Source organism: Diceros bicornis, chromosome 9, assembly GCF_020826845.1.
Source record: "Diceros bicornis minor isolate mBicDic1 chromosome 9, mDicBic1.mat.cur, whole genome shotgun sequence".
Taxonomy (NCBI): Eukaryota; Metazoa; Chordata; class Mammalia; order Perissodactyla; family Rhinocerotidae; genus Diceros; species Diceros bicornis.
Genome location: NC_080748.1, coordinates 39,570,444 through 39,580,873, shown reverse-complemented (window position 1 = coordinate 39,580,873; position 10,430 = coordinate 39,570,444). Strand labels below are relative to the sequence as shown.

At 33.1% G+C, this 10,430-nt stretch overlaps 1 pseudogene; it reads left to right on the top strand.

Annotated features, from left to right (window-relative positions):
* The first annotated feature begins 529 nt into the window (after positions 1 to 529).
* On the top strand, positions 530 to 892 carry LOC131409952 (large ribosomal subunit protein eL31-like; annotated as a pseudogene).
* The last annotated feature ends 9,538 nt before the right edge of the window (positions 893 to 10,430 follow it).

Below are 10,430 nucleotides of genomic sequence, written 5' to 3'. Positions count from 1 at the left end.
ATTAACATGTAAGATACCAGATTATCTGATTTAGTGATTTCAGAGAAAGAAGATTTTCAGGTGATAGCAAGGTCGGTGGAGAAGGGTGCTGAGCAGAGTGCAGAAAAACAAACCATTGGAGATGTTTGGGTTATAAAGCAGGGAGGTCAGGGCATTGAATAGATCATAAAACCTTTCTTGATGTGCAAAGGAAGACTCTGAGCCACATGGCAAGTCTTCAGTGAATGAAGTGGGGTAGCTAGTTAGCTAAAAATCAACAGAAGCTAGTGGATATGGAAGCTGGATCTCAGAAAATAGCATAAAATGAGAGATTTCTTTCGAATTGTTTTTTTAGACAAAAATATGGAGTAATAACGTCACTAAGGATCAAGAAGAGCCAATTTTAACTCTTCGCAATTATGATGAGTGATGGAGAAAGAAGAGATTTTGGAAAAAAATGACACAATTCAATTAGATTCAAAGGGTGAAAGTAAGATTTAATAAAATGTCTAAGAGTGTAGGGGACAGTCTCCAACCCCGGCCTGGCAGAATGGCTCCTGCAAAGAAGAGTGGTGAGAAGGGCCTTTCTGCCACCAATGAGGTGGTGACCAGAGAATATGCCATCATCATTCACAAGCGCATCTATGAAGTGGACAAGAAGTGAGCCCTTTGTACATTCAAAGAGATCCAGAAATTTGCCAGGAGGGAGATGGGAATGTCAGATGTGCACATTGACAACAGGCTCACCAAAGCTGTCTGGGCCAAGGGAATAAGGAATGTCCCCTACTGTATCTGTGTGTGGTTGTCCAGAGATGAAGATGAAGATTCAACAAACAAGCTCTTTACATTCTTTGCCTGTATACATGTCACCATTTTCAAAACCCTACAGGCCATCAATGTGGATGAGAACTAACTATTGATTGTCAATCAAGTTATAAAACCACACACACACACACACACACACACACAAGGAATGTAGGAGAGAGTGTTAATCATTGAAATGAAAAACAGAAAACATAATGGAAAGTTGGGAAAGAAGGAAAGCCCTTGAAAACTGGAATGAATTTGCATCAATGCAATACGGAAATAAGTTGAGGTAAAGAAAAATTATCAAAGAAATTTACATATTGAGTTGTTAAAAGGAAAATAAGGAAATATGGTGTATATTTTGCTCTCACGAGCTTGTGAGAGAATTATTTCTAGCTGGAAGTAGGATAAATTATTTAGTTAAGTCACTTTAACATTTAGTTCTGAGATGTCTAATGTGCAGATTTTCAATTAATATTGTTTACAATCCTGGAATTTTCTTATTAGAATTTCTTTTTGGTCATATATTCAGCATAACTCAAGAAGTTTTTATTCACATTTGCTGAATCCATTATATTTAATGAAAATCCACTTGTTATTTTAACGTGTAAAGGTAGCAATACTTTCTTATATCTTCTGTTCATGGTTAGATCTGAACTAAACTGGTCATAGATTTTCTTTTTTTAGGAAAGAATAGCATTGAAAGATCAATGCTGCTTTTCTTGTAAGTCTGTGTGAAGGAGTTTTGTCAAGTGCTCTCATTTATTAATTTTGCTCTAGTGATGAAACAATTTAGTGTTTTTATAAATTACAGCGGACATGCTATTTTTCAGTTCATGCTTTAAATTTTGACTTATTTTGTTAGCAAACAGGTTTTTATTGAGGAACTGCTACATATGTAACAGCAAGTGAAAGGCTTTCTGGGAATAATGAAAAACACCATCTAGGAGCTTAAAGCTTTATTGGATATGCATGGCACATACACATGAATTAGTTTAAAAACAATATATTGAATTATGAAGAATTAGTCACGTACTGCAGATTATACGCCACTTTTAAAAAAACAGTGAAAACAGAATCATATAATCAAAGTAGATAGTTTGCGAAAGAAAATTTGGGAATGATTTTTTTATAGCTCTTCTGAAAATCAGAACCTCTTCTTCATAAGGAATGTCTTTTGTGTTCACAATGAGTTGCAAAAGAATTCTTTAACACAAGCCTAGTAAGGAAATTAAGTGAATAAACTTTTTTGAGTGCTGGTGGAAAAAATTTGAGTTTATATGCCAGCTCTATTTTTATCAGTTTTTTGACTTTTGACAGTTTCATGTTGTATGGAAATAGGGATGATAATTAACTGGGGAGGTGAGCATAACTAATATATGCATTGTTATTAAATAATATGCATTGTTATTAAATGTATGTCATGAATACATTGCTGAGAATATGAAGTTGTGAATCTCATCTCCAGAACCTGATGGACAGCAATACTTTCCATTGTTATTTGGATTCCATGTGTTTGAGCTGTTTAATAACTGTGGAGAGCAAACTGCATAGTTGATTGGAAAACTCAACAATGGGAATCATTCTAATGCAAAATCTAGGAGTTGTTACCTTTTTATTTGGTTTTATCCGTGGACAATTGTAAATATATGTTACCTGTACTGTTGCTGCTAAAAATATGGAATGCTATATGTGAAATATATGGGAAAGAATAAAAGACTGAATAACAAATGGGAACACTACAATAGTGGTATTATTTCTGCAGTCTCTTCTAAGTTTCCCAGTTTAGAAGGAAAAAAAGGATATTCAGTTTTGGTAATAAACACCGAAACATGGTATGTCTCCAAACTGTAGTGTTAACAAATGTAGGGGCAATAGAAATGATTACACTTCTGAAACTTACATCAGTAAAAATTGATATTTAAAGTCAGACACCAATAAAACCCAATTCCTAAATGTTTGGTATTTTCCTACAAAATAATTTTTTCAAATTATTGCTTTACATTTAGTTTAGTAACTTCTAGCAAGTTCAAAGTGGGTTTTTACCAAAAAGTGAAGGATTCCCTCATATTCTGAATCAAAATCGAAATTTCCACATCCTCATCAAATATTATCTTACCTCATTGCAAAGTTCAGATAACACGCACCTGGTCTGCTACTCAGGGTTCAGTAAGCCTACTGAGCAGATGGTCTGATGGTTAAACAGCCCTCAGATTCTGCAGAAAACCCCCCTGCACTAATACCTGCTCTTGGTGATGGAGAAACATATTGTCTGTAAAACTGTATTTTCTCTTCCAAAGGTACACACTTTTCTCTGGAGTCTTGTTTTCTCTATAAGGGCCATACAGTAGATGGGTAAAATGTCTCTTTTCTGGTTCTTAATAACCTCAAAGATGACATAGCTTGACCACAAAATACCTTAAGGCCTGTTTGACTTTAACAACTCCCTCAACTGCTGTCATTACTTTCATTCAAGAAATCTGAATTCAATAGCCAATCATCTCCATAGACTAAACTTTCCTGATTTTATACATTTTAGTATCTGTTATTAGCATTTTTACATGAAAGTCATCTTATGTTTCTTATTCAAATTAAATTTTATCTGCCAATAGGACAATCCAAGTTGCGTGTGAATTCTTAACCTAAAACTACTCCTCAAGCACACTTCTTTGTATTATTCCTTTGTTCTTTCACTCTGTCATATCATAATGAGAAAACTCCTCCTTAATTAAGAAAAAGACTGTGGTTTGAATATAACATAAGATTCAAAGTTATTTCACAGTATTATATTTAACTCCTTTTTTAAGCCACAGAGTGTTATATAATTTTGTCTACATTTGTGAACTTATGTGACTATTATGTATTTTATGTATAATTAAAATATTATTCTAGTTTTTAGATTTTGTTTCAAAAATCAGGAATCATGTTTGTAACAATTACTTTCAATAGAACCAAAAGCAGTTGTGTGAGTGAAAAAAAAAATTTAAGTGTAGAATTCAGATTTTGTCTACATTGTATCCTTTATATATTCTGACAGTAAATGTATGTAATGAAATTTGTGTTTTATTTTCATATAAAGAACTAGTAAAGTAAGTATAAAAGAAACTAATAAAAATGTTGAAGTATATGGTTTCTGGATGTCAGTGACTGGGTTATTAGTTTTTTCTCAGCCTCCATACTCTCTGAAGTTAAGAATGAATTATTATCAACTAAGAAGAAAAGTATTATTTATGGTTGGGCTCAGTACCTTTATGGCACTCCTTTGGTTGTAGTGCTCAGAAAGGGACCATAATTGACCGGAAGGGAAATAAATACATGCCATGAGACATGGCAATCTTCTTCAGTCAGTGTTGTTTTCTTGTGCCAATACTATTGTAACGTAGGAAAGACCAATAAAAGTGTATCCCAATAATTTCAGTGTGGTAATTCAACTTCAATGTAAGAAATGAATCTAAATATAAAAAGTCAAGGAAAACATCTTACCTTGAAAATTAACAACATATTTAATAGAGCTAGCTCAGGGAAAATTTGTAAAATTAGTGAAGATTGGTTGGGGGGCTTCCCATAACCTGCATCCTTCTAATGTCTTTTCGCAGGTGTCCTTTGACATCTTGAGGCCCTTCTGTCAGGCCCTCTTCTCCCAGTATTTACGTTCATGTTCTATTTCCCCTCTAGTTTTTTCAGGGATGGTGCTATCCGCTAGACACAGAGTTTTGACTTGATAGAGACTCCGGAAGGGTCTAGGGGATGCTTGGAGTCTCCAGACAATCCTTCCAGGGTGTATATCAAGTCAAAACTATTTTTATAAGACTAAGATTGTTTGGTAGAGTTTTCTAAAGGATACATGACATATCATTACAATAGGTTGAATGCAGAGAAGTTATGACAATCCAATTGTCTTCTATTAATCCAGACATTAAAGAGATTTACAAAAATGTAAAGCAATGACACTCTTCTCACCAGTCTTTTTGTTTTGGAAGATACACGTTCATAGGGTAAGTACCTGACAATTAGCTTTCTTGGTTGTAATATAAGTGCCTGACATTAAGCTTTTGATTGTGAAGGCATCCATTTCAAAGACGTCTGTCTTGGATAAACATATTGCCAGCTCCACAACTAGATAGAGCCAGGCCACCTACCCATGAAGTTCCCTTTTAGAAAGCCCTAGGTAACCTATAGATAACTGGCTGCTTGAGTGACCCCACTTTTCCCTTCCCACACCCTAATTCCTGCTCTTATGTTTTAAATTTGCCAATAAAGGGTGAACCTGCAAAATCGGAGCCACCCCACCCTCAATCCCAGTAAAGGCAGAACCCCACTTTCACTCTCTCTCTCCTACCCGCTGCCTCACTATGTGGCGCTAAGTGTAATGTGTACTCTTCAGGACATGTGAGTAATAAACCTTGTTAAACCTTGTTTTTTCAAAGTTCCATGGTGGTTGTTTCTGAGGTGCATCTTGCAATCATAAGAACAACAAGGGCCCGTCCAGCCACAACATCGGCTCCAGTCAGGGAAATGTCTGTGGGGGCTCCCACAAGTAGTACAAGCACAGATGAGTGCCCCCAGGCATTCCTCGTCAATAGCATCACTATCGATATGCTGAGACTGACACAAAACAATGCTTTTTCATTAAAAATATGGAATTTATGTTAATATGTAATTGGTTTATTACCGCTATTTTAAAATCAATCAATGAATACTTATGAAATTTATCAGTTTGAATTTCTAATACTGGATATAGAGAGCTATAACCTGTATAAGCAAAAGCTGCTTGGGGTCTTTAATAAACTTGAAGAATGTGAAGGGATCTTGAGACCAAAAACTTGAGAATCACTGTGTTAGACAGTCTGAAATACTGAGTAATGACAGATGGGGTATTAAGTGAACATTTTAGGTAATAAATTTGTATTTTACAGGAGGCTTCTGGAATATTGATGCTTTACCTCAAAGTAATAAACTTAACTATGATTTTTAAAATTGCAGCAAGCTATTAGAGCAGATTTTATTGTGGGAGTGAAGGAGGATGGTGGTCAAGGTAGACAATTCCCATTTTATAGAGGAATCTATTTACTTGCTGCAGAGTTGGCAATGATGAATTTTCAGATTCTGAATGCAGCTTAGTGAGGCTACCATGATATAGGTTTTGCACTTTAAAAGTAGAGCAGGTAGCAGATGGAACCCTGTGTGTCTAAAACCAATTTCTGAACTTGTGAATGTTTTTTCTGTTCCTAAAGGATCACTATAATTACATGTGCTATTTTGGTTAGTTCGATGAAGGAAAAAATTTCCAAGTTACGTCAAAAAAGCTTGTTCAAATTTTATTAGTTAGTTATTAAAACATGATGACATTACTGAAGGTGCCTGAATACTAAAATTTTATTAAACAATTAAATTTTTTATGTATGAACATTTCTTCTGTTGAACTGAAATAATGTATCAGATGAACTGTAAAAATATAAATATCCAGTTTAATTATATTGAGTTTTTGTTGAAAAATCATACCAATTTTTCCTTGAAAGCTTGATAAAATGGACTTTGAACTGCCCAGATGGAAAAATCTAAATACAACATAAACAGGAAAAAAAAGAACATTAGATAGAAATACTAAGAAGATATCGTTGCATGGTCTGTTTATGAAAATAATGTAAATGTTGAAAATTTTAGTTTAAATATGGTTAGCTCATTTTCTGCTGAATATTTTTATTTATTTTAGTATATTTGGCAAAGAGTGCACATAAATTGTCAGTGTATTTTGTTTGGCACATTTGGTCCAAACCTTTAAAATACATAAAATTAAGATAAATATAAATAAATTTAGGTTAATACATAAATTTGCATAAATTTACAAAACAATCTTATTATTCTTTATTTTATATATGTATTATATTTATATTTTATTAATTTTTTTATATATATCCACACTGAATTGTGAGAAAAATTAAAATGAAGTATTCTCAATTCTTTAAAGGAGTAAAGATAATATTCTAGGCCAGTTTTCCCAAATATTTGATCAGATAAAGAATGTTCCCATGGAATTTAATAAAGGTTCAGCTAAAAAACATTTTTATGAAATAAGCTTGGGGAATATCGCATACTTACCCTTTCTTGGAGATTTACAATGCACATCAGCTTTTTAAATACTCAGAAGTGTTCCAATAAAGAGACGTGTGTTTTGTGTGTGTCTGTGTGTGTGATTTGATCTTGGAAACACTTGTTTTAGAACATCTATTAATGATTATAGACAAGAAAACTGAATTGGAAACTCTCTTTGATATTATTTTAGTTGCTTTTAATTTGGGTAAAACTTGAATTCACTGTTTCTAAACTTCTTCTTACCTGAAATTATAAAGGAAAAGAATTTATCTTGTTTACACAAGAAAAAAACGGATTCTACAAGAGTGCTCTGTGAAACTTTCATCTAGGCAAATATAAAACATGTCAGATACTAGAAATAGAATGACTAAGCATTATTCAAGTATTAATTAATGCCTTCCACTTGCCTTTTGCCCCAACAGGTTTAGAAAAGAACCCATTCATACTCATACTCTACATGTAATTGTCTTTTTAAAATCTGAAATGTTGTTACATGTTTTGATTTATTATCTCAATTATTTCTTAGAGGATATTTGGCTAGATTTAAATTTTCTAAGTGGTATATGGGTATGGGTGGAAACCTAATGAAGGAAACTGAAATAAGCCTGCTTTATAGGTACTATTATCCCGCTCAGTGTTTTTATGACGTGTTATTCTAACTATGTTGTCCAACAAAATGTGACACAAAATCAGAGGAGGCTACTAAATCATTCACCCTATTGGTTCATAATGAAAGATATTTTAAGGAAAGAAAGAAACAAATTTTTAAAAACTACAAAATTAAATACACTTATGTCTTCTCTATTTGGGATCCTCGAAGTTAAAATTCGAGAGAAAGCTTGCTTTATTAAATTCATTTGCAATTCAGTAGATGTCCTGTTGGATCATGTGTGCAGTGAGCTTACTAAATTTAATTATTAGTTGAAGTAACTGTTTCTCAAATTTGTTAGAATTTTCAGGTACTAAGTTGTCCAATATCATAGTCATATAGCCACATGTGGCTACTGAGCAATTGAAATGGGAGTAGTACATTTATGTGTGTGTATATATATATAAATATATGTATATAGTATATAGTATATAGTATATATAGGAATTGGCTCACATGATTATGGGAGTGGCAAGTTTGAAATCCTCAGGGCAAGTCAGCGGGCTGGACATTCATGTAAGAGTTGACATTGTAAGTCTTGAGTCTAAAATCCACAGGGCAGGCCAGAAAGGCTGAAAGCTGAGACAGGGTTTCTAGTTGACATTGTAAGTCTTGAGTCTAAAATCCACAGGGCAGGCCAGAAAGGCTGAAAGCTGAGACAGGGTTTCTATGTTGCAGTCTTGAGGCCAAATTCCTTCTTCAGGAAACCTCAATCTTTGTCTTGAGGCCTTCAACTGATTGAATGAGGCCCATCCACATTATGAAGGGTAATCTGCTTTACTCAAAGTCTGCTTATTTAAATGTTAATCACATCTAAAAAAATACCTTCACAATAACATCTAGACTGGTGTTTGACCAACAACTGGGCACCATAGCTTAGCCAAGTTGACACCTAAAATTAACCATCACAACCATTAAATATGATATTAACTATTATTTTTATTTTGTTTTGAGCTATCATATTGAACAAATTCCCATGTTTTTCTAATTTTATGAGATATTTTTAGCACAAATGAATGATACCTTTTTCAAATTGTTTTACTGCATCTATTGAGATGAACATTTAAGTTTTGTAATTTATTCTGTTAATATAGCAAATTCCATGGATTGATTTTTAATTAAACCAGCTTTGAATTCCTGGGACAAGCCCCAATCATTAATGATTCCTTTTTTATCTAGTTTTGACCCATGTACTAATATACTTTATGTCAATGTTCATGAGAGATGTTGGTCTGTAATTTTCTTTTCTTTAAATATTCTTGAAAATCATGTTTGGTATGAGTGTCACCCCAGACTCAAAAAACAAATTTTAAATGCTCACTTTTTCTCTATTTTCTGAAAAATTTTATGTAAGATTTATCTTATTTCTTCCTTAAGTGTTTGTTATAACTTACCGGTACAATCATTTGTACCTAGAGTGTTCTTTATGGGAAAGCTTTTAATGAATAAATCATTTTTTTCTAACTATAGGTTTATGCAGATTTTCAATTTCATCTTGTGTCAATTTTGATTAATTGTGCTTTTCGAGGCATTTTTACTCTTCACTTAAGTTGTAAATTTATTGGAATAAGTTTTTTTAGAGTATTCCATTATTTTGATATTTTAAAGCTTGACAACCTGGAATGACACTCCTCTTTCATTCTCCATATAGATAATTTGTGTTATCTCCCTTTTTCCTTATTCAGTATTGTTAGGCGTTTATCAAATCTATTACTTTTTAAAACATTTTTAACTTTGTAAATTTTCTTCACTGAATTCTATTTAATTTTTTTATGTGGTGATATCTTATTTCCTGCTCTCTGCTTAGGTATGCTTCTTTTTTATTTTATTTTTGACATACAAAATGTTGTATACAATTAATGTATAAAACTTGATGAGTTTGGAGATAAGTATATTCCTGTGAAACCATCACCACAATCTATGCCATAAACATGTCACCTCCAAAAGTTTCCTCTTGCTCTCTTATTTATTATTATTATTATTGTTATTATTTTGTCATAAGAACACTTAACATAAGATTTATGTACTTCACGAATTTCTAAGTATACAATACAATATCACTAATTACAAGTCTTATGCTATACAGTAGAGTGGTAGGATTTATTCAACTTCCATAACCAAAAATTTGTATCCTTTGACTAGTATCTCCTTGTTTTCCCCTCCTTCCACAACCCTTGGCATCACCATGCCACTGTCTGCTTCTATGAGTTTGACTATTCTAGATTCATTATATAAGTGATATCTTGGAGTATTTGTCCTTCTGTGTCTAGCTTAATGTACTAAACACTTAGCATAACGTCTTCCACCTTCATTTATGTTGTCACAAATGGCAGTATTTCCTTCTTTTTTTAAATTGAATGCCATTCCATTGTATATATATGCCACATTTTCTTTATTCATTCACCTGTCAGGAAACATTTAAATTGCCTCTGTGTCTTGGCTATTGGGAATAATCCTGCAATGAACACGGGAGTGCAAATATCTCTTTGAGATCCTGATTTCAATTCCTTTAGATATACAGGCAGAAGTGGGATTGCTGGATCGTATGGTGGTTCTGTTTTTAGTTTTTTGAGGAACTTTCATATTATTTTCCACAATAGCCGCACCAATTTACATTCTCATCAACAATGCCCGGGATTCTTGTTTCTCCACATCCTCTCCAGCACTTGTTATCCTTTGAATTTTTGATAATAGCCATCTTATTGTGAGGTGATATCTCATAGTAGTTTTGATTTGCATTTCCCTGATGATTAATGATGTTGAGCACTTTTTTATGTACCAGTTAGGCATTTGTATATTCTCTTTGGAGAACTATCTATTCAGTTCCTTTGTATATTTTTAAAATCAAGTTATTTGTTTGTTTGTTTTTTTTGCTATTGAGCTGTATGAGTCCCTTATATAT